Source organism: Lissotriton vulgaris, chromosome 8 (genome assembly GCF_964263255.1).
Source record: "Lissotriton vulgaris chromosome 8, aLisVul1.2, whole genome shotgun sequence".
NCBI lineage: Eukaryota > Metazoa > Chordata > Amphibia > Caudata > Salamandridae > Lissotriton > Lissotriton vulgaris.
In genome coordinates, this window is record NC_141696.1 from 747,772,651 (window position 1) to 747,798,529 (window position 25,879).

Genomic DNA, 25,879 nt, shown 5'->3' on the forward strand with positions numbered 1-25,879 from the left:
TCGTTGAGACTTCACCACTACGAGTATGTGGAGGTGAGGTAAGAGAGGAAAGCAGCACCGAACAGGTACAGTCTTCTGTGAGCATTGCTTATCCAACCATCGATGATAGCACTCACGCAGAGGACTGCACAGTTGCAGCATTTTCATACTTGGTCGAACTTTCACCTGATGTGGTAGACCAATTTTTTGTGGGTATGTCTGAGATAATGTTCTCTCCAGTTAACGAGAATAACTCTTAATAAAAACAATGAGCATACAGCGTTCCCTGAACTCTGAATTTGGCCTTCAGTTTTTGATAAACAAAGCTACAGAAAATATTTGGAATTTTTCCCCTGAAAGCGAAATAATTTTTGCCCATATTTTCAAAATATTTACTTTTTTTGGCACATGGTACTCTGCTTAAAGTAGAACTATTCTTAGAGAACAGAGCTTCTATTTTAGGATACTAGAGACAATATTTTACCTCAGCTTCTAGCACATATACAGAAATTTATATAAATATGATGAAATGGTCTCGACCTTCTTTTCTGCATTTAGAGCCATTTCATGTGTAATTTTTGCAATTCGTTCAGCTGAAATATATATGCATTTCTCTGAATTATAACACTGCTTGAAAAGCGTACAGTACAAATACTCATTTTCGAGTATTTACCGTATATCATTTCAAATGCGAAATATGTATTTTGGGGTGGGTCGGAAAAAAACACATGCACTTTTGAATGTTTAATATTGCTTAGTTTTAGTAATGATGGACATCAATTCGTGGAGTGGGTGTCGTGTTCTTATCAAGGACCCTAATTCGATATTCCCGATTTATGATCTTGTGAGGTTATAATCAATAATGTTCTGACAAAGGCATAAGAATCAGATTCATATTCAGTAATAGCCCATGCAATCCAAAGCACAGCACGGCTACTCCCATCAACTCCTAGAAAGCACAACGCGTTCTTTAAACAAACCAAGCCTCCAGCAGCCCGGTAAAACCCCCCTGCTTTTGTTTTGATTTGAACAAGAACTCCTGAAGTCCTGCAAGAACTGTTGGTTCTTGGTGACGTCTTATGTCCAACCTTACGTCAAACCCGGCACCTTTCAGGTATAAAATACCAACAGTTGCCTTAAGCAAAGACACGGTGGTTTGGAGCAGAGTGGCCATCTACTTGCCCGAGCGCCCAGCTGATGCGAGTGCCCGCGGAAGCCACCCCTCCTGTTTGACGCACTGAGAGAGAACCTGTCTTTTTCTCCAGCCGAGAAAATCCAGCTCTGGTGTTTCCAGCCTACCCTTGCGGGTTGCTGGAATATCGAGTCCTGAGGAAAGAGATACCAGACCTCCCACATTCTATTACCAAGGTACGGAGCTGACTAAACCCTTAGGAGAATTCTTGATGCAGATTCTTGGCAAAATTATCTTAACCAACTTAACTTAACATCGCTACTTACTTGTCCCTTCCCACGTATTAGGCTTAGGTCAGGTACACCGGGGTAGACATAGTTAGAAGCACCAGTTGAGCCTTTTAGTCAATGTATTTATGTATGTATATATTTTATCCATTTTAAAGTATCATATGGCTAAGAAATCGTATCAATGCTTTTACAGTATTATTTCATAATACTACTTTTACTGTACGCACTCTACTTTACTTTAAGTATTGCAATTGTGGAAATTCATTTCTCTTGCATGAGAAAGAAGACTGCTCAATAAATAACACCTTTTTATTGAAAAAGCCCATCTCTCTATTTCTCTGCACTCTGGTGAAACTAAGTATGCACTGCTGACTGAGTGAAATATCTGTCTATTGTTTTCACACAACTCTAGAGATATGCTCTTATTCTGAGGGAGCAAAGATGTCATGTTTATGCGGTTGTCGGAAACTGAATCCCTTCTTGTCTGAGCCAGGGAAGGTTATCCATCCCTCTTCATTAAAGAAAGTTTCCAGTGACCTCTGAGCAAGCTGGCGCAAACTTAAATTAAGTTTAACATAGTCAGTAGAGACCTAGATGACCTCAGTCCTACGTCTACACTGCTGTTTATGTTATTCCAATGCGCAGAGCCTATTGGGAAAATAGGAACTACACTACAATTCTATGAGTGCATGGGTAGAGCCAAGGTGATTGCATGAGTGGAGCAGTACTGCCTAGGTAATTGGATGACTGCATGTGTAGTAACTGAGTGATGTAATGAGTGCAAGGGTAGTGCCTGGGTGATTGTATGACTAGAGGTGTACTGCCTGGGTGATTGGATGACTGCATAATAGTGCTTGACTGAAAGGATAAGTGCAAGGGTAATGCCTGGGCTATTGCATTAGGGCATGAGTTGTGCCTGAGAGAATTTATGAGTACATGGGTGGTGCCCGAGTGAAAGGTGGAGTCCAAAAATAGTGCTTGAGTTATTGCCTACGTGCATTGGTAGTTCCTGGATGATTGTATGAGTACAGGTGTAGTGCCTGGATTATTTGATGAATGCATGGGTGGTGCCTCCGTGAAATGAAGAGTGCAAGGGTAATGCTTGGGTTATTGCATTAGTGCATCATTTGTGCCTGAGAGAATGGATGAGTACATGGGTGATGCTTGAGTGAATGGTTCAGTACAAGAATAGTGCCTGAGTGATTGCAGGACTGCATGGGTAGTGCCTGGGTGATTGTATGAGTGCAAGTGTAGTGCCTGGCTGTTTGGATGAGTGCATGGGTAGCGCCTGCACAAAAATATGAGTAAAAGGGTAATGGTTGGGTCATTGGATTAGTGCATGAGTAGTTCCTAAGAGAAAACACTAGTGCATGGGTAGTGCCTGAGTGAATGTTTGAGTGAAAGAGTATTGCTTCAGTGATTACATGAGTGCATGGGTATGCCTGGATAACTACATGAGTGCATGGGTTCCGTATGGGTGATTGAATGACAGCATGTGTAGTACCTGAGTGACTTCATGAGTGCAAGGGTAATGTCTGGGTACTTAGATGAGTGCATGGGTACTGCATGAGTGAATGAATCAGTGCAAATAAAGTGCCTGGGTCATTGGATGAGTGCATGGGTAGTTCTTGAAAGAACATGGGTAATGCCTGTGTGAATGGTTGAGTACACTAATAGTGCCTGAGTGATTGAATGAGTGCGGAGGTGATTGGATGAGTGCCTGGATAGTGCTTGACTGAAAAAATAACTACAAGGGTAATGTCTGGGTTATTGCATTAGTGCATGAGTTGTGCCCGAGATAATGTATGAGTGCTTGGGAAGTGCCTGGGTGAATGGTTGAGTCCAAGAATAGTGTCAGAGTGATTGCATGAGTGCATGGGTAGGGCATGGGTGATTGTATGAGTACAAGTGTATTGCCTGGCTGAATGGATGAGTGCATGGGTAGTTCCTGTGAGAAAACATGAGTACATGGGTAATGCCTGTGTGAATTTTTGAGTACACGAATAGTGCCTGAGTAATTGCAAGTGTGCAGAGCTACTGACTGGGTGATTGGCTGAGTGCATGGGTAGTGCCTATGTGAAAGGAAGAATGCAGGGGTAATGCCTGGGTTATCATGTTAGTGCATGAGTTATGCCTGAGAGAATGGGTGAGTGCATAGGTAGTGCCTACTTGAAAGGATGAGGACCTGACTGATTGGATCAGTGCATGGGCATTTCATGAGTAAATAAATGAGTACATGGCTAGTGGCTAGATGAATACCTGAGTGCAACAGCACTGTTTGGCTGATTCCATGAGTGCATCGAATCGTATCGAATGAGTGTACATGTGGTCCCCGTGTTATTGCATGAGTGTATTTTTACTATCTCTTTCATTCAATGAGTAGATGGGTAGTCGCTGGGTAATTCTTTTAGTGCATATCTTTTCTATGTATGTATCTAAGATGTCATTGGATAAGGATTTCAATACATACCAGTCCTGTATACCGAGGAGTAAATAACTTGCAATTAAAGCCATTGTATTGCTCTATGCAGTTTTGTAAAAAGTAAGTGTGATACTGCTCCTCAGAAATATAATGATAATTTGCAAATAGTGTAAAGAATCAACATTATTTATATTAGAAAGAAATAACATATGATTAAATGTTATTATGCATATTATATTATGTATTCGTACCTTTCAAGTAATTTAGATACATTACGTAGTAGAACTAATTTAAGTAGAATTATCCTAAACAGCATTACAACTGTTTTCAAACTTCAACAGTAGCAGCCATAAAAAAAAAAAAAGAAAAAGTATCATTTAATAATAATATATTACAGAAATTATAATAATATATTTTTAAGAACACAACATGAATTTAGAATTATGAAACATTTTCAGTTTCCTTTTTTTGCTGTTCTCAGATTCAACTTAACTTCACCAATCACAGTGATTTCAATGTAGTATCATTATTGAACCACTGGGAAAAAACAATCAAATGGATTGTACAAAAAGAAACAAATCAGCATAGTACATCATTATCAATATGTGCAGCTATGCGTTTTTCTATCTACACTTTGTTAATTACTTCTTTCATCTACATTACCTCTATTAATTATCTAAAATGCATTTGCCAGAATATAGACTCTCATTTACATCTGGTACAATACAGACTCCAAATATATAAAATATTAGCTTTTAAAAACAATTTTCCCAATGTAATATCAATTAGTGCAAACAATAATCAAACCACTAATTATAAATACTAATAGTTTGCAATGTTGTCTACTTTCTGTTCACATCTTCCTAATAGGCTGAATGATGTACTCAAAACATTTGCTGCAAAAATAACAAATATGCATTTAGTAATTCATAAGACAGTCTAGGATTGAATTGCAAGTGGGTATCATTGCAATGCGTCCATCCTTTATTATACTTTAGATACACAGTATAGTGTCCAGATGTTGTAGTAGGTCCATCATGGAAAATAATAGCCACTGCTGTAAAAGTACTTCCTGAAATATATTTTTGACTTACATTTACATTTTTTATTTTGTTTCCAATTTTCTTCCATTTGCTCTACAACTTTGTAGCATTAATATCAGATTTTTTCCAAATATTTCTATATGTAATGTAGACAACATCTCTGATCTCCAATGCGAACATCTCATATCCTGATTGGCTGTTTTTATCAATTTGTTAATAGGTGCTGATTTGCAGTCCGGTATTGTCAAGTATATAAATTGTTCTGTTTGTATTTCGGTGGTAGAAGTAAATGAACACTCTTCACACTTATATTTCCATTTATACCTTAGTCCAAATAATTTTTCAATCTGTATTCCTTCATATTCTAATACCCCAAGCATAAGCATTAGAAATTCTTGTGCATGTTTTTGTATATTGAGAGTAAATGTCAATGAGCCAGTACGTATATCCAAAAGATGCCGAATGCCAGAAGCAGTATGTATTTTACTTCTGCCAGTTACCAACTGTTGAAATACATGATGTAGTAAAAAACAGAATCTTTATTCATGATTTCCCATAATTTCATGATAAAGATCTGGTAGATAAAACACAACATTCAGAATCACCTTAGCATAAGAGTTGATACCTGAACTATTTCCCAACTGGTATCCTGCAATGTCATGAACAGTTCCCATTTTCTTTTTCTTTACGCCTTCACATTTCTCTTCAATTGTTTTCTTTTTTTGAACCTCAATTGAATGTTTGACATATTTCCATTTTTGACACACTACACGTTTCTCACATATGGGATATTCACCTAAATCAGGAGTGTAAAGTCTTCCTAAAGGTTTGTACTCTTTTACAAAATTTGCTTCAAGACTAACCTTTTTCTCATCAAATACTAACCAGACAATGTTCCTACTCGAGCCAATGCAAATTATGCCATTCCCTATTTGATCACTGTACTTCAAATATTTACAAACGCACTGTCAGTACTTAAACCTTAATATTTATAAATCGTTACTGCATATGCTAAAGACAAAGGAAAATGTTGTCTGCGAACATACACATTTTTTACAAGCAAAAAACATACAAACGCAATGCCAAATCTGTCTTACCTCATTAATCTGATCATATTTCTTTTATCAAACATTCTATTCCATCTCTGTTCTGAAATGTTACAAAACCAACAACTTCTCCCATTGCTCCATTTACTAAACCTTCTTCAACATTCAAATTACACCACAAAATTACCCAACAGTTTATACATACATGTAAAGTCTTTTCCAAGCCTGCAGTTTTAGATACAGACTTTACCAAAGAATGCAATTTAGCCTGTAGTTTCTCTGTAAGAAGAATAGTCCCTCTCTGGTGTTCAATTTGAACAATAGCTTCCATTTCCACTATTTGTTGTTTTTCCAGTTTCAAAAATTGTAGATTAAATGTAGAACTCTTGCAGTATAGACATTAGGCAAACTATAGACTTCTTTTCACCAATCATAATGTACATTACTTCAGCTGCTGTGTTTCCATTTGTAAACAAGTTCCTTTTTAGCCGATATTTTAAAGCTTGTTTACTATGTTCCGTCAAGACACCAATTCTATAATCTTCATCACTTGCTTCTCGCATATTCTTAACAAGTTCTTTATATTCAAAATGAAACCACGTGTTCACATTTCCAATACTTCCCAAATATTTCCTAGTGTCTTCACTGACAAGTGTTTTAAAAGCAGGTTGTCCTTTTACAGGAGTAAGTTGTAGTAGGTCTATGAAAACAATTACCTGTTTTCCTTAAAATCTGTTGCATTCTCACGTGTACAAAGGCAAGCATTAAGTTTGAGATCACGCTCACCTCATGAATGATGAAAAGTTAAATTTTCTTCAATACTCTTGAGACTTATTAACAAGCTTCTCCGGATAGCTTCTGATTTTCTAATTGATTATCATGTTCAACTGGTAGCATAAGTAATCAATGTAAAAATCCCTTTAATGATGTGTGCTTCTAATCCAGTTGGTTTTAACAAAATGGGGTGACCCCGTGTCCCTCAGAACCTGGGTATATGTGATTCACAAACAAGTGGTTCTGTCGGGTATTGACAATCTCTTTGGGTTAGGCTGAAGACAGCTCCAAAACACAAAAACAAGCAAAACTCTCTGATAGGCAAAGTTTTTATATATATTAAAAACAGGGAAAAAAGAGACAATATATTGGAATTACTACATTCCACTACATTACTGACGAGTACTTATCAAATACGTGAGCAGTGACTGTGGTGATTCAAGTGACAAGTGCGATGCATATAGTGACACTTATATACAAAAACATTTATTTACAATAAAATCACAGAAAAATGGACCGGGGGAAGTTAGAACGATGTATTTTCTATCGTTTTGTGGCCAGTCTTATATGAGTAAATGTTCCAAGGGAAACAAGTGGTTAGTGTCCATATTCCTGGAGTTAGCTTGGCCAAATGTAAGAGCGTCGACGTTTCGACCCTGGTTGCGCCCCAGTTGGTGGTCGCGGCGGGTCTTTATCAAGACAGGGGGGGGCTGGAAGGAAAGGAATAGGTATCAGAGAGATGCTTGTACATTACGTCAACAATGACGAGAGTCGCTCAAGGTTACTTACAAGGGGATCGAGCAAGAGGTGATTTATTCCAGAGGGTAGCCCGTTGGTCAACCTACATCAAAAAGGATTTAAAAGGATTTTTAGGACCAAGTGGTGTAAGATTCAAACAACCACATTTCTGCCATTACGGTGCCTAGGTGACAAAGTGTATTAATCTATCCATGGGAGTGCCTAAGTGTTTCTTAAAAACCGGTGCAATTCCGATTAAGGAGATTGCAAACGGAGTCCTAAGAATTGGGATTAAGGATTTGACTCGGTATAGATCCGAGTTCAGTATGTGAGCTTACCCTTGATGCAGTAACATCAGCGATGAAACTCCGCGATGTAGCAAAAGGCGATCTGAATATGAACGCCAAACGAGCTGTCCGTGCGAAGAGCTCGTACTGAGGGGCTTGAACTGGAACGTTAAGTATACTTGTATCCAGGCAACCCCAAACCGGAAATGGGACTAAAGTCGGCTTAGCCAATCGGGATGGAGGCGTAGCCTGAGACGACGTGAAGCCTGTCTCCTCGAGGACGCACTGTGCGTCGGTTGCTAAGCAACATTTACAAAGGAATACCGAGCCGACCTACGCACAGTCATGGAGGGGGCGTGGTCTCTCGGAAAGGGTAATTGGCGGGATGACTGATGGCAATATCCCAGGTTATTAAAAAACAGTTAATGGAGCCATTCGGTTCAAAACAACACAGAGTACACAGTTATATAAATACATTGCATCTTCTAGGTAAATGTTAACAAACATCGATAATTGTGTGTTGTCTCATGGAAAACAGAAGTCTTGCAACAAATGGGGCTAATTTGAGAATACAAATTAAAGTAGCGCCATCTGTTTTGAGATTTCCTCATGTTCATTCAATCCCTGGCTTACAGAGTTCAAAATGTGGATCCATTTACACTCTTTTCTGCTCAGTGTGGTGGACAAAGAACCACCTCTTGGATTCACATTGATTTTTTCTAAGATGCGCCAGCGCAAGCTTGTAGGATCATGGTTACTGGTGAGGAAGTGATCTACCATGGGTGCGCCTGTACGTTGCAACGAATCCTGCTCATATGCTGCAATATGCGTGATTTTACTTTCTGTGTCGTCTGTCCTACATAGGGTTTGTTGCATGGACAGAGGATGATGTATACGACATTAGCAGTGTTGCAGTTAGTCAGGGTGGGTAAGTTGTAGGTTTTGTTATTGTAGAGAAAAGATGGTCCATCCATGCACATGGGACACGCTTTACAAGTTCCACATCTGACATGTCCTTTTATAGGTGGTAAGCCTAAATGGTCCCTGAGGGTCAATGGTTTGGGTGGTTCTAAAAGGCTTTGACTACATTGTCCTTTATATTTCTCCCTCTTTTGAATGCAAACAGTGGAGTTGTTTCAGTATTCAGTTCAGATGCCACCAGGTTCCAATATTTCTTTATTGTCTTTTTCACCACATTGCTCTTTGAATGGAAAGTGGTGACGCAGACCAAACCAGCAGAGTCTGGACTTTTGTCCTTTGGGGTCAATAGTTCCTCTCTCGGGCAGTACCAAGCTCTTTTCTTAGCCCGTTTTAAGAGTCCTACTGGATAGCCACGTTCACGCAGGCGTTTGGTGAGGGTCTCACATTCATTAAAGAAGTCAGTTTTCTTGGTGCAATTGCGTCTAATCCGCAGATACTGGCCAAAGGGTAGATTGTCCTGTAGATTGCGTGGGTGATGAGAGTCATATTTCAGTAAAGTATTTTTCTCCATAGGTTTCCTATAGAGATCACAGATTATTACACCCTCTTCCGATTTGAAAACAAGATCCAAAAACGCAATATTCCTTTTGTCATAATTCATAGTGAATTGTATGTCTTTACTTCCTGCATTGAGCCAGAGGAAGAAATCTTTTAGGTAAGTTTCAGATCCAGTCCAAATCATTATCACATCATCGATGTAACGTTTCCATATCGAAATGGAGTCGATGAATGGATTTTCTTCTGTATATAAGTGACGTTCCTCATATTGATCCATATATAAATTCGCCAGGCTCGGGGCATACGTCGCTCCCATCGCTACCCCTTTACATTGTAGATAGAATTGTTGCTGGAACACAAAGTAGTTTCGCTTCATGGCGATCTCAAGAAGGTCAATCAGAAAAGAGGTGGGTATCCAATGGGGTACAGGACGTTTCTCCAATATGTCCTGGATGCCCTTGATTGCATTGTCTTGCGGTATCGATGTATACAGGGAAGAGACATCAAGTGTAACCATAAACTGTGTGGCTTCGTCATATGGTTGCCCTTCCAGAAGTTGAATGATGTGCATTGAGTCCCGCACATAAATTTAGTTTCAGGTACCAGTGGTTGCAGGAAGTGATCAATAAATTGATTTACTGGTTCTAGCACGGATCCACAGCCAGATATTATTGGTCTTCCAGGTGGGTTGTTCAACCTCTAATGTACCTTTGGTAAGGTATAGATTGTCGGAATCCGGGGCTCCTTTTTGATCAAGAAGTCTCTCTCCGGTGGGCTCAGGAAGCCTTTGTTGACTCCATCCTCTGCCAATGTTTCAATCAGTGCTTTTATGCTGGTGGTCGGGTCCCTGGGTATCGGCTGGTAGCTTTCCATGACAGCTAGTTGGCTTTTGATTTCAGCCACGTAATCTTCTGTATTCTGTAGGACAACTGCATAACCCTTGTCTGCTGCTTTGACGATGATGGAGGTGTTGTTGCTGAGTTCTTTGAGTGCAAGGGCCTCTTCCTTGGTGAGGTTATATTGTATGTAGTGCCTCTCTTCAATACTCGTCATCACTTCTTGCATTACAATCTGTTCAAATGCCAAAATCCGTTGGCTCATGCAATATGAACCTGGAGTGAAAGTAGATGGTGGTTTCAATGGCGTGGCAGCCATTTTTGGGGTGTGTTCATTCCTTCCAAAATAGTATTGCAGCCTCACTTTGCGGAAGAATTTCTGTAGTTCCAATTTTGTAGTGAAGGCATCTGGTTGGTTGCTCGGCACAAAAGAAAGACCTTTGTTCAGAACACTTCTTTCTGCAAGGGACATCTGATGGTTGGAAAGATTAATAATGCAATCATCTGGTGGAGGGGCATCCACTTGGTATTCATGGTTATTCTGCATACCTTCTCCCACTGCAGCCACGGGTGTTGTTACTTGTAGAGGTGGTTCCGATCCTAAAACAGCATGGTTCATGCGGGGACTATTGCAGTCAACCCGCTGTGTGTTCTCTGCTGTTTCTGGACTTCTTTCCTTGGGCTGGGTTACCATCTGTACGTTTGCTTGCGGGTTGAGATCTCCCCATGTACCTCCGGTTGGTAAAATCTCACTCTTGTGTTCCCTCTCGGGGCTCCTTTCGACTTGTTCCATGTTCTTCTCGGTGTCCAACCTCGCTGGGCAGTGCCGCCTCGGTTGGGTTGACGGTAGCCTTGCTCTAAAAAATGTTGCTGTGGGGCATCCAATGCTTGCCTGCTGGTTGATGCTCCTTCTTGCTCTGAATCGGATCCGCTGCCTGCAGAAGAATCTGAGAATGTTGCGAATCTCCAAGGTACTTGTCTGCCTCTGTTGGTATAGAAACCTTGGTCATCTTGTTGGTAATATTCGTCTGCCAAGTATGGATACGTCACTTTTTTATCGTATGTGCGGATATCTTTACTGAGTTTGTTCAATTTTCTATTCAATGTCACTGTATTGAACTCCGCTAGTGTTTTTTCCGCTTTTTCCAATGCCTCTTTGGCGTTAGCAAGCGCACCGTCTTCTAGGATTTCCTTTTTCAGATCAGCAATCTCCTGTGTTAGTTTCTTGACGTAATCTATGGCAGTTTCCACCCCTAGCACCATCCAGTGCCTAGAGCAGTTATTGGCCACAAAGCTGAAGCCTTCTCTGAATTTAGGTACATCAATGAAGATTCCGGGCTCGTTTCTCACTTGCAGTCCTTTTGGAATTATGTTAGATGCCAGATATTTAGTGAGCACGTGTCCATGAAGTCGGGAACGGATCAATTTCTTTTCCAAACGCTCTAGTTTAATCAATTTTTCATTAAGCGTTACATCAGAAGTTGTTTTGTCTGAACCAAGGAGGAAGCTGGAGGAATTTTGGTCTTCTATTAACTTCGCAATATACTCCTCTGTGTAAGATAAGGTTTCTTTATCTGACATGTCTCAATTTTGATTGGCGTGCATTAGAGACAAATGTTCTGGTGTGAAATGATTTAATTTAATAAGAAAGTTAATTGAGAAAGAACCCTCGCAAGTCTGCACTTGCAAAAGAATGTTTTAACAAAATGGGGTGACCCTGTGTCCCTCAGAACCTGGGTATATGTGATTCACAAACAAGTGGTTCTGTCGGGTATTGACAATCTCTTTCGGTTAGGCTGAAGACAGCTCCAAAACACAAAAACAAGCAAAACTCTCTGATAGGCAAAGTTTTTATATATATTAAAAACAGGGAAAAAAGAGACAATATATTGGAATTACTACATTCCACTACATTACTGACGAGTACTTATCAAATACGTGAGCAGTGACTGTGGTGATTCAAGTGACAAGTGCGATGCATATAGTGACACTTATATACAAAAACATTTATTTACAATAAAATCACAGAAAAAGGGACCAGGGGAAGTTAGAACGATGTATTTTCTATCGTTTTGTGGCCAGTCTTATATGAGTAAATGTTCCAAGGAAAACAAGTGGTTAGTGTCCATATTCCTGAAGTTAGCTTGGCCAAATGTAAGAGCGTCGACGTTTCGACCCTGGTTGCGCCCTAGTTGGTGGTCGCGGCGGGTCTTTATCAAGACAGGGGGGGGGGCTGGAAGGAAAGGAATAGGTATCAGAGAGATGCTTGTACATTACCTCAACAATGACGAAAGTCGCTCAAGGTTACTTACAAGGGGATCGATCAAAAGGTGATTTATTCCAGAGGGTAGCCCGTTGGTCAACCTACATCAAAAAGGATTTTAAAGGATTTTTAGGACCAAGTGGTGTAAGATTCAAACAACCACATTTCTGCCATTATGGTGCCTAGGTGACAAAGTGTATTAATCTATCCATGGGAGTGCCTAAGTGATTCTTAAAAACCGGTGCAATTCCGATTACGGAGATTGCAAACGGAGTCCTAAGAATTGGGATTAAGGATTTGACTCGGTATAGATCCGAGTTCAGTATGTGGGCTTACCCTCGATGCAGTAACATCAGCGATGAAACTCCGCGATGTAGCAAAAGGCGATCTGGATATGAACGCCAAACGAGCTGTCTGTGCGAAGCGCTCGTACTGAGGGGCTTGAACTGGAACGTTAAGTATACTCGTATCCAGGCAACCCCAAACTGGAAATGGGACTAAAGTCGGCTTAGCCAATCGGGATGGAGGCGTAGCCTGAGACGACGTGAAGCCTGTCTCCTCGAGGACGCACTGTGCGTCGGTTGCTAAGCAACGTTTACAAAGCAATACCGAGCCGACCTACGCACAGTCATGGAGGGGGCGTGGTCTCTCGGAAAGGGTAATTGGCGGGATGACTGATGGCAATATCCCAGGTTATTAAAAAACAGTTAATGGAGCCATTCGGTTCAAAACAACACAGAGTACACAGTTATATGAATAAATTGCATCTTCTAGGTAAATGTTAACAAACATCGATAATTGTGTGCTGTCTCATGGAAAACAGAAGTGTTGCAACAAATGGGGCTAATTTGAGAATGAAAATTAAAGTAGCGCCAACTGTTTTGAGATTTCCTCATGTTCATTCAATCCCTGGCTTACAGAGTTCAAAATGTGGATCCATTTACATTCTTTTCTGCTCAGTGTGGTGGACAAAGAACCACCTCTTGGATTCACATTGATTTTTTCTAAGATGCGCCAGCGCAAGCTTGTAGGATCATGGTTACTGGTGAGGAAGTGATCTACCATAGGTGCGCCCTGTAATACTTTGCAACGAATCCTGCTCATATGCTGCAATATGCGTGATTTTACTTTCTGTGTCGTCTGTCCTACATAGGGTTTGTTGCATGGACAGAGGATGATGTATACGACATTAGAAGTGTTGCAGTTAGTCAGGGTGGGTAAGTTGTAGGTTTTGTTATTGTAGAGAAAAGATGGTCCATCCATGCACATGGGACACGCTTTACAAGTTCCACATCTGACATGTCCTTTTATAGGTGGTAAGCCTAAATGGTCTCTGAGGGTCAATGGCTTGGGTGGTTCTAAAAAGGCTTTGACTACATTGTCCTTTATATTTCTCCCTCTTTTGAATGCAAACAGTGGAGTTGTTTCAGTATTCAGTTCAGATGCCACCAGGTTCCAATATTTCTTTATTGTCTTTTTCACCACATTGCTCTTTGAATGGAAAGTGGTGACGCAGACCAAACCAGCAGAGTCTGGACTTTTGTCCTTCGGGGTCAATAGTTCCTCTCTCGGGCAGTACCAAGCTCTTTTCTTAGCCCGTTTTAAGAGTCCTACTGGATAGCCACGTTCACGTAGGCGTTTGGTGAGGGTCTCACATTCATTAAAGAAGTCAGTTTTCTTGGTGCAATTGCGTCTAATCCGCAGATACTGGCCAAAGGGCAGATTGTCCCGTAGATTGCGTGGGTGATGAGAGTCATATTTTAGTAAAGTATTTTTCTCCATAGGTTTCCTATAGAGATCACAGATTATTACACCCTCTTCCGATTTGAAAACAAGATCCAAAAACGCAATATTCCTTTTGTCATAATTCATAGTGAATTGTATGTCTTTACTTCTTGCATTGAGCCAGAGGAAGAAATCTTTTAGGTAAGTTTCAGATCCAGTACAAATCATTATCACATCATCGATGTAACGTTTCCATATCGAAATGGAGTCGATGAATGGATTTTCTTCTGTATATAAGTGACGTTCCTCATATTGATCCATATATAAATTCGCCAAGCTCGGGGCATACGTCGCTCCCATCGCTACCCCTTTACATTGTAGATAGAATTGTTGCTGGAACACAAAGTAGTTTCGCTTCATGGCGATCTCAAGAAGGTCAATCAGAAAAGAGGTGGGTATCCAATGGGGTGCAGGACGTTTCTCCAATATGTCCTGGATGCCCTTGATTGCATTGTCTTGCGGTATTGATGTATACAGGGAAGAGACATCAAGTGTAACCATAAACTGTGTGGCTTCGTCATATGGTTGCCCTTCCAGAAGTTGAATGATGTGCATTGAGTCCCGCACATAAGATTTAGTTTCAGGTACCAGTGGTTGCAGGAAGTGATCAATAAATTGATTTACTGGTTCTAGCATGGATCCACAGCCAGATATTATTGGTCTTCCAGGTGGGTTGTTCAACCTCTTATGTACCTTTGGTAAGGTATAGATTGTCGGAATTCGGGGCTCCTTTTTGATCAAGAAGTCTCTCTCCGGTGGGCTCAGGAAGCCTTTGTAGACCATATCCTCTGCCAATGTTTCAATCAGTGCTTTTATGCTGGTGGTCGGGTCCCTGGGTATCGGCTGGTAGCTTTCCGTGACAGCTAGTTGGCTTTTGATTTCAGCCACGTAATCTTCCGTATTCTGTAGGACAACTGCACCACCCTTGTCTGCTGCTTTGACGATGATGGAGGTGTTGTTGCTGAGTTCTTTGAGTGCAAGGGCCTCTTCCTTGGTGAGGTTATATCGTATGTAGTGCCTCTCTTCAATACTCGTCATCACTTCTTGCATTACAATCTGTTCAAATGCCAAAATCCTTTGGCTCATGCAATATGAACCTGGAGTGAAAGTAGATGGTGGTTCCATTTCGATATGGAAACGTTACATTGATGATGTGATAATGATTTGGACTGGAACTGAAACTTACCTAAAAGATTTCTTCCTCTGGCTCAATGCAAGAAGTAAAGACATACAATTCACTATAAATTATGACAAAAGGAATATTGCGTTTTTGGATCTTGTTTTCAAATCGGAAGAGGGTGTAATAATCTGTGATCTTTATAGGAAACCTATGGAGAAAAATACTTTACTGAAATATGACTCTCATCACCCACGCAATCTACGGGACAATCTGCCCTTTGGCCAGTATCTGCGGATTAGACGCAATTGCACCAAGAAAACTGACTTCTTTAATGAATGTGAGACCCTCACCAAACGCCTACGTGAACGTGGCTATCCAGTCGGACTCTTAAAACGGGCTAAGAAAAGAGCTTGGTACTGCCCGAGAGAGGAACTATTGACCCCGAAGGACAAAAGTCCAGACTCTGCTGGTTTGGTCTGCGTCACCACTTTCCATTCAAAGAGAAATGTGGTGAAAAAGACAATAAAGAAATATTGGAACCTGGTGGCATCTGAACTGAATACTGAAACAACTCCACTGTTTGCATTCAAAAGAGGGAGAAATATAAATGACAATGTAGTCAAAGCCTTTTTAGAACCACCCAAACCATTGACCCTCAGAGACCATTTAGGCTTACCACCTATAAAAGGACATGTCAGATGTGGAACTTGTAAAGCGTGTCCCATGTGCATGGATGGACCATCTTTTCTCTACAATAACAAAACCTACAACTTACCCTCCCTGACTAACTGCAACACTGCTAATGCCGTATACATCATCCTCTGTCCATGCAAAAAACCCTATGTAGGACAGACGACACAGAAAGTAAAATCACGCATATTGCAGCATATGAGCAGGATTCGTTGCAAAGTACAGGGCGCACCTATGGTAGATCACTTCCTCACCAGTAACCATGATCCTACAAGCTTGCGCTGGCGCATCTTAGAAAAAATCAATGTGAATCCAAGAGGTGGTTCTTTGTCCACCACACTGAGCAGAAAAGAATGTAAATGGATCCACATTTTGAACTCTGTAAGCCAGGGATTGAATGAACATGACGAAATCTCAAAACAGATGGTGCTACTTTAATTTGTATTCTCAAATTAGCCCCATTTGTTGCAACACTTCTGTAGAAGATGCAATTTATTTATATAACTGTGTACTCTGTGTTGTTTTGAACCAAATGGCTCCATTAACTGTTTTTTAATAACCTGGGATATTGCCATCAGTCATCCCGCCAATTACCCTTTCTGAGAGACCACGCCCCCTCCATGACTGTGCGTAGGTCGGCTCGGTATTCTTTTGTAAACGTTGCTTAGCAACCGACGCACAGTGCGTCCTCGAGGAGACAGGCTTCACGTCGTCTCAGGCTACGCCTCCATCCCGATTGGCTAAGCCGACTTTAGTCCCATTTCCGGTTTGGGGTTGCCTGGATACGAGTATACTTAACGTTCCAGTTCAAGCCCCTCAGTACGAGCGCTTCGCACGGACAGCTCGTTTGGCGTTCATATCCAGATCGCCTTTTGCTACATCGCGGACTTTCATCGCTGATGTTACTGCATCAAGGGTAAGCCCACATACTGAACTCGGATCTATACCGAGTCAAATCCTTAATCCCAATTCTTAGGACTCCGTTTGCAATCTCCGTAATCGGAATTGCACCGGTTTTTAAGAAACACTTAGGTACTCCCATGGATAGATTAATACACTTTTTCACCTAGGCACCGTAATGGCAGAAATGTGGTTGTTTGAATCTTACACCACTTGGTCCTAAAAATCATTTTAAATCCTTTTTGATGTAGGTTGACCAACGGGCTACCCTCTGGAATAAATCACCTCTTGATCGATCCCCTTGTAAGTAACCTTGAGCGACTGAGGCACCATACCTATTCCTTTCCTTCCAGCCCCCCCCCCTGTCTTGATAAAGACCCGCCGCGACCACCAACTGGGGTGCAACCAGGGTCGAAACGTCGACGCTCTTACATTTGGCCAAGCTAACTCCAGGAATATGGACACTAACCACTTGTTTTCCTTGGAACATTTACTCATATAAGACTGGCCACAAAACGATAGAAAATACATCGTTCTAACTTCCCCCGGTCCCTTTTTCTGTGATTTTATTGTAAATAAATGTTTTTGTATATAAGTGTCACTATATGCATCGCACTTGTCACTTGAATCACCACAGTCACTGCTCACGTATTTGATAAGTACTCGTCAGTAATGTAGTGGAATGTAGTAATTCCAATATATTGTCTCTTTTTTCCCTGTTTTTAATATATATAAAAACTTTGCCTATCAGAGAGTTTTGATTGTTTTTGTGTTTTGGAGCTGTCTTCAGCCTAACCCAAAGAGATTGTCAATACCCGACAGAACCACTTGTTTGTGAATCTAATCCAGTTGGAGCTGTTACAACACAAGATACATGTGATTCTGTAATTTTATATAGATAACTGGTCAAAACTTTAATTAGGAAATGTTTTCCTGTTCTAGCTTTACCACTTATGTAGATTGGAGCAGGTTTAAATGATGAACATTGGCTTTCTTTCTTGTGCAGTGATAGAGGGGCCCTTTTTATCAACCCTGGTAGCCTGAAGGCCCTACATGGCCCTGCTAGAGTAAATCTGAAAATATGCTTGAAATCCCACAATTTTTGCTATGTATAATCAGCAAATTGGATCCCACAAATTCCCTGAATTTCAGGTTTATGGGCCCAAACGAAAGGCCAAAGGTCACACCTTATGTTAGCAAAATCCACTGGGCCTAAATCATTTTTAAAACGTGCCTTTCTGGTGTGCAGAACACAGCGAGGTAACTTGAGCACCTCTGGAAAAGTACAGTAGCCTTTCACAAGCGCCATTTCAAGACACCCCACTCTCACACGTACACGAGACTCAGCTGGTGCAGAGGCAGATTGACACAATTCAGGGACTTTCCACTGAAACATTATTTTGAAACATTGCTTGCACGAAGTAAAAGCTGCAACCTCTCGCAATAGCAGTACCTATCGTAAGTTCCGCTCGCACATATATTTTTAGAAATGTACAGGACAAGAAGTCTTTGTTTATGTTCTGTGGTCAAGCATGGCCAACCAACCATTGGGACACGTGACCGCCCCCACTGTCCTAGGACAATGCGGTCAAAGCCACCTGCGTCTGAAAAGGCGTCAGAACAGTGTTAGTTCTGCATTTTTCAGGTATATTAGATTCAGCCCGTCAAATCGGAAGCCAGAGCTCTGCTGATGCGACCTTTGCATGCAAGCTCTCCGGCTAGCCGATTGTCTGACTTGGGACTTCAAATCCTCTCTCTCAGGTGGTAGACTTCCTAAGCCAGATAATACTTTTGTCTTTTTATATCTCTGTCCATGCTCTGTATTTTCCACTCACACCCAATTCCTTGCATTTTTAGGTTCCCTTAAACTATTAGGCCCTGCTGGGATAGTCTCCATAGTTAAGGTGCTTCTAGGCACTAGACTTTATAAAGTGTTCTTCTTTCCCCAACTAAGTTCAATTGTGCCTTTTGAAAGATCCCAGTCCTTTTGCACCTTGGATCTCTTTACAATGTTAAACTTGCTTGGGTAATTTCTTCAGAAAAGCACCTTTGTAGGCGCTATGTTTTCTTGAATGTATTCTGACCCTTTTTGAATCGCCTACTAATTTCAATTATACCGGTTTACAGGTCCTCATTCCAGCCTGTTTTCTAGGCTCTAGCACATAATAAATGTGAACTTGCGTTTTGTTTTAACAATGACAGATTAAAGTCAGACTTTCAAACGTTTCATTGCTCAGGCTGATCAATTAATAAAGGCATTTTCTGATGTACTTAAGAATTAACAAAAAAATTGCCACTTCAAATGTGATCTTTGTCATCTCATATCATTGTTCCTTGTTCCTCAGTGAAGTGTGCGTCGTTGACCTGTGACCACGGCTCAAGACCACAGCCGGGTGGTGTTGGAAATGGGGGTTGCCCAAGTCTCAAAGGGGGTAGCATGGCATCAAGCGGGCAGGCCAAACTTCGAGGACATGTGAAGCATTCACGCAGTACCCTCAGTCAACACACCAGGCACACTACAAAAGAGGCAGGACACCAATTTGAGTTGGAAAATTAAGCAGTTTAGTATCTCCAACCTGCAAGGCAAAAATGCATTAACAGTGTCATCATAACACGGCGCCAACTGGCACCAGAGCCAAGTACTTCAGAGGGGGATTATTTACAGGGGATAAAAAGGGTTGAGTCCAAAGTCCATGCTGTAATAAAAATAATGGTTGGTTAAATGAACATTAGACCTGGGGCCAATCTGGCGGGGCCAACTCAGGGTCTCATCCTTCAGGAAGCTGTAATTTCAAAATCCCACATTAGCGCTCATACATTTTATGCATTATAACGCCACTTCCCACCCCTGTAAGGGAAGAACAACAGAGCATCACAGCACATACTAGACAGGAGCACCTGTAAGAAATCAGTACGGCAGGCTCATTCACAAGGGGCATAAACCGGGCCTGGAATAACTCATCAGGCCAGCATAGGGGCGCAACTGCACTAAAAGGGCACAAAAGCATACCAACACCCATCAAGTGTAAAATCACAGTATACCTGGGCCTCAATAACCTTAGTATAGGCATAACATTAGCATAACCACATCAGCGAGGTAAACAGCCTACAATTCAAACTAGGCACGGAACGCACCACACTTTGGCAGGTAACATGGAAATGCTGCGTTACCGTAGGGCAACCAGTATCCTAACTAGGATTAACCATGGCAATTAACCCTTGCAGGACCAGGGGTAAACAAGCCACTAACAACCAGGCTAAATTACCCCAGCCCTTCACTCCACAGTGTCTACACCTAGCCAGGGGTTAACTTGTCCCTGTACCAATCCAAGAGGGGGGGGTTTCAGTAATGTCCCGGTCTGGCTTAGGGGCCTGAACGGGGCCCCATAGGGCCAGCGAGGCTCAGAAACAGTTCCCTGGGGTGAGCACCGACCCTGTGCCCCGACTTCCACACAGGTTAACCCAGTCCCCACTCACCGGGCTCTCCTCGATGGCTCCTGCGGGGTTCAGTAGGTCCTGCGGGGCCTCCTCTGCAGGGGGGAAAACCAGGCACCGACAATGTGCCTCGAGTTGCAGGACTCCCCGGTGTTCTGCGCCGGTCACTCGGGCCCACAAGGCCCCACTCAGGCCTCAGCGCTGCAACCGGGGCTCCCTCTTCACTATGGGGGCCCCGTTACACCACTCCTGTTGGCTTCAGGCCTCCTCTTGACTCCACCCCTTTTAGGGTCCCAGGGCTCTCCACAATACGAGCCAGAGCTCCTTTCCAGGGGAGGGGGGCAGGCACCGGCAATGTGCCTCGAGGCCCCTCCCTCCCTGCGGCATCACTCGGGCCCCCTCCCTCTCCTCTTGGGGGCCCGGGGCGGTCACTGCACCTCTGGGCGGCCTCTCCCGTGGGCACAGACCGGCGGGGTAGGCTCTCGCTCCGGTCGCTCCTTCTTTGGCGGCGGGGCTGGCACCGACAGTGTGCCCCGGCCCCGCCTCTTCAACCGGCCCCTCTCTCTCTGGGGCACAGACCGGCGGGGTAGCCTCCCGCTCCGGTCGCTTCTCTCGGGGCCCCCTCCTTGGCACGGGGGCCCCGCAACGGAGCTTCACCCGGGTCCCCCTCCTACCTCACGGGGACCCGGGGCTCCGATTCCGCCTCTTCTGGCCTTGCCGGCAGTTAGCCAATCCCTGCGCGGCCTTCAGAGGTCACGGCCGCGCAGGCCAATCCGTGCGCGGCGGGGGCGGGCCGATGACGTGGCCAGGCCCCTGTCACATGACGCGAGTGCCGCGGCCTCAGGGCCTAGCGCGGCACCTTCTTCACTTCGGCGGCCCTCTCCTGGTACCGGGGGCCGCCGCGTCGATCCACACCACCGCGGGGGGCCTCCCTGGCAGCTACCAGGCAGCGTGAGGCAGCGCGAGGCAGCGCCAACACTCCCCGGGCTGCGACGGTGATAAGGGGTAATTATTTATATGGCGGACAGCGCGCCAAAACGAGGGTAGGCTCCTAACACTCGATCCTCCTCACAGTGCCCTCAGGCCACAGCGCGATTCTCATGGCGGACAGCGCCAAAACGAGGGTAGGCTCCTTACACTCGATCCTCAGCGCCCGGGCTGCGATAAGGGGTAGGCTCCCTTTTATTTAATTATTTATATGTCGCTCTTCTCCACAGAAGAAAAAGGGGCGCTTTTCTCAGAGGACAGCTCCTCCCTCAGCCCACACAGTCCTCAGGGCCGACAGCACTTCGGGAGCCACACCAATCACAGGGCACAGTCCCTTGGGGGCACAATCCTCCCCAGGCAGCTCCACAGGCAGCAACAGTCTTTGGACACCCAGCGCTTAGGGGGCGATACTGCAGTTTACACCAGTCAGCCGTCCACAGTCCCTCGGGGGCACAATCCTCCCCGGGTAGCTCCTCACGACCCAGCACTTCCACAGGGCCACAGCTTCACAAGAGGGGGTAGACAGTCCCACTCCTCACCTCCTGGGCGCTTCTCTCATGCAGCACTGGCGTGGTACCTGGTCCAAAACGGCGTCAGTGACCTGGGTAGGGGCCCTCCTTTGTCAGGGGCCCAGGGGACAGCAGAGGGGGGAGTTTTAGGGGTACAGGGCCCAGCTCACAGGCCCATGTGGCGGTAGCACCTCACAGCAGGTCCCCCTCCCTTCCTTGTCCCAGCGCTGACTGACTCTCTGGTGACACTTCCCCCTATTTATACCCTCCTCCCAGGCAGTGCCAGGACCTTCTAGAATGTTGGCACATCTAGCCTAAACTGGTTCTAGGGGAGGGGGTGAGCACCCTGGTTGCCAGGCTTTCCCTCCAAAAGCTAGGGGTAGCTGGGTAATAGTAACTAGACCGCTGACCTATGTCAGTCCAGTGGCAAAACCCATGGCCATGGCATCCATTTTAAAAGCAATACATTTCAGTCAGGTGCAGTTTTAAAATGGGGGTTTTTACAAGTGCTCACATTATGTCAGGTAATTACATTTTTCAAAAGGGGTCTCACACCACTCATGGCCTATACAGGTTTAATCCCATGGGGGAGACAATCCAGATAAGGGGGTCAAAAGCGAAAAATTTTGGGGGAAAAAGGCCAAGTCCAACAGGTGGTTTGTGGCTTGTGACCCCACCCTAAAGGGGCTTCCTTTCTCCCTCTCTCAGCAGAAAACCATGCTGTATTTGTTTTTTGACCTGTAGATATATTTCTTTTTGTTCAATATTTAATTGGTCTTCTAACTTTTCTACCTGAATAATATCATGTTGTGCTTGTTGCATTGCAGTTTTTACCTCATTCATGGCTATTGCTGCTTCATTTTTGATCATTGGTTGTCCCAGTGGATCTTGACTCAGTAGACCAGAACGTTGACTATCTTGAGGACTTTCTCTAGCTATTTGAGATGAAATAGCACTTCATGTTCAATCTCATCATTTAACATTTGTAGATATACAGGGAAAATTGTGCACTGAATTCTATCTTTAGTTGCATTAAAATAATCTTCATAGCAGTCAAAATCTCCAAGTAATTCAGTTTCAGTACGGCAAGGCTTGAACAGTTGCAGAAGTGCTAAATAGAAAAATGCACTTTTATCTGGACTTTCGCAACTGAATTTTATGTGGTTAATAAGATGCCCTTTGGCATATTTTACTAAACATCAGTCACAGCCAATTACTGCATATTTTTCCTCTTTCATATTTTCTGTAACTTTTCTTTTAAAGCTGTAATGTTGAAGTATTATATACAGACACAAGTTTTCGAAGAATGGACTCCTCTTGGGATAGTATGCAACCAACATATTAGTTTTAACAATATCTGTACTTTCTGGTTCATTTTGTTCTAAGTATTTGATTTCTTGTAAAGATTTCAATACTCTATTTCGTATGGAGGCACGACCTAAACTTACCCAAATGATTCCTCTTGACTTCCAATATAAACAGGCAGAGCTCAAGTGATCCGAACATTCATAGGATCCAATCTCTCAATGGCAAAGCATTTTCAAGCTAAAGCTGTATAATTTCTTGATAAGACTCTTCTCTTGTGAAATTAATTCCCACATTTCTCTCATCTCTGTCTTTTCAGATTTGGTTATATATGATGTAACATAGCAGGCAACAGCAAATGAGTTATCTGTAACCTATTGAATATCCATGTTTGTATTCCACATTTTCAAAATAACTGGATTGTAGTCATTAATGTACTTTGAATCTTCAGGTATTTTTAAGTTGTATGTATTCTTCTGAGAGTTCAGAGTTATTGTATGCCTTACTGCTGAAAAAGACCATTTACTCTTCCTTTTGAAATTATCAGACGTGGGAATCCACAGGTGATATAATTCTCTATTATAAACCATTGCAGTAGCAGAAACTTATTGGTCCTGAAGAAAGCAGTGGCGTAAGACATTTGTCACAGATGCTGAAACATGTCGACCCCTCCTGCATACAGATATTTTGGTAAATCTGTTGGTATCTCACATTGTTTTTAACATTTGGAAGAATTGAGAGACTATTAAATTGCCTATTTCTACTCATTTCTATCCAATTTCATATACCTCACACTTTCACTTTACACTCTTGCCCTGTAAATCAGTTACCCCTCCTCTTTGATATTTGATATGCTCCTGGTATCACCTGTTAAAATATACATCCACCACTGATTGACTGCCTGTCACAGTAACATCTAGTGACAGTCAGCACTTTTCTCCTGGGTTACGGAGAACCCACGTGATAACAAAGGGCGGTACCGAGCGGGAACTGATGGGTACTTTTTCCCAACCTTAGGAATGTAGTGCTTTTTGACCCACATTTCAACTTTCACCACTTTGGTCATTTTCAGTTGTGCTTTACATCTATACACATACATGAACCTTTTTTCCTGACCCTCAGACACTTTTTGTTATTAGTATGTGTTGTTGGGGCATGTGTCTGGGTGTAGGTCATTAAATTTTGCCCTTAGACCCTTATTCAAACTGTTGGTTTTTGTTCTCTGTTGGTACACCATTTTCTAGAATAACTACTGGCTCATTTTCCTCCCTGTCTACATCAGCAGTTTCAATATTTTTCTTTAAAATCTAAAGGTAAGTACACAACTCTTCCTTTCAGACCTCTTTGTAAATCTGATGGTGGCAGCTTACCTGTTTTCAGCTCCATTTGAACTATGGATTTAAATGGGTGCACAGATTGAATACGAATGGACTAATATGCAGTCAAATCTGCCATTTCTGAGGAATAGCTACCAACTCAAAGGTGTTATGTACTGCTCTAGATGGCATTTGTTTCGTTTCAAAAATCTTTATTTCGATCACAGATCATAAAAGATACATGACAATATATACACAGTTAAAAACGTATTAAACATGATGTGATCCAATCATTAAAACATTAAAATACGTTAAAAGGAGAACAGAGGGTACAGTGTAATATGCTAAAGTCTTTCAGGGGGTCTGTTATACAAGTCTTTTCAGCGCGCGACTGCGAGTAAACCACAGGGAGGTTAAAAATTTTGAAAGTGCAAAGACTACAATAGGAGAAAGATCTGTCTTTAAGACTCTATAGGCAGGTTGGAAGGATCTGAAGCCCAAGTTCCTGAGTAACGGGACTAACCAACGTTTCCTGCTCCTCTCGTAGCCCTTGCAGAAGAAAACAGCGTGAACTTCATCCTCCTTCGGATGAGCACAGACAGGGCAGGTTGCTACGGTGAAGCAAGGAGACCAAGACGCTGTAAAAAATGCTAGAGGGAGGCATCCGTATCTCCATTGAAAGAGTAGTTTCCTCGTTAGCAGAGGGGAGATCGCATCAAGAGTACTTTCGAGACAGTAAGAGTCTTTCGCTTTCAGGAATAAGTGTGTCAGGGATCCTTCACGGCTGTCATTGATAGCTCTTGTGAGCATCAGTTCGTAGTATGCTCTCGCGAGTGCCTTCTTTGGAATCTTTGTACAGGAGTTGGAAGGATCCGTCCATAGTTCCGGGTAGCCCATATCCTCGAGCCTTCCCTTGACATAGGTCAGCCACGGGATCCTCATGGCATTCCGCAGCTGCAAGAATTCCTGGAGTTCCTCTCTGTAATTTAAGAGATCGGATCTGCACCACAAACGCCTCCAAAAGGTTAGGGGTTTAAGACCTAGCTCCTCTGTTATTGGTCTTACTCCCAGATCTAATCTGAGGGGGAGTAATGGAGTGCTCTGGGGGAGGGCAGTGACCTGTCTCAGGAATTTATTTTCGGTAGACTGTAACTTTGGGAGATGAGTGTGACCCCAGAGCTCACCCCCATATGTGACACCCGCCCGTGCTTGAGTTTTATATATGTGGATGATTGGGGTTAGTGGACGATAAAAGGATTTGTTCGCCAGGCGCATAGTGCCACCCGCCAACTGTGCCAGTTTGATGGTCACTTTGGCCTGATGAGACGTCCACGATAGATGTTCGTTTAACGTGATCCCCAAATATTCAATATTGTGCACACGTTCCAGTTGTGTTGTGCCTAGCCTGGGTGGGGCTCGATTCTGGGGGTTGGGGTTCAGAATCATGAACTTAGTTTTTTGGGGGTTGATTTCCTATCCCCGATCAGAACAAAAGTCTAGAAAACCGTCCAAAATGCGCTGAATCTCCATGGGGGATTTAGAC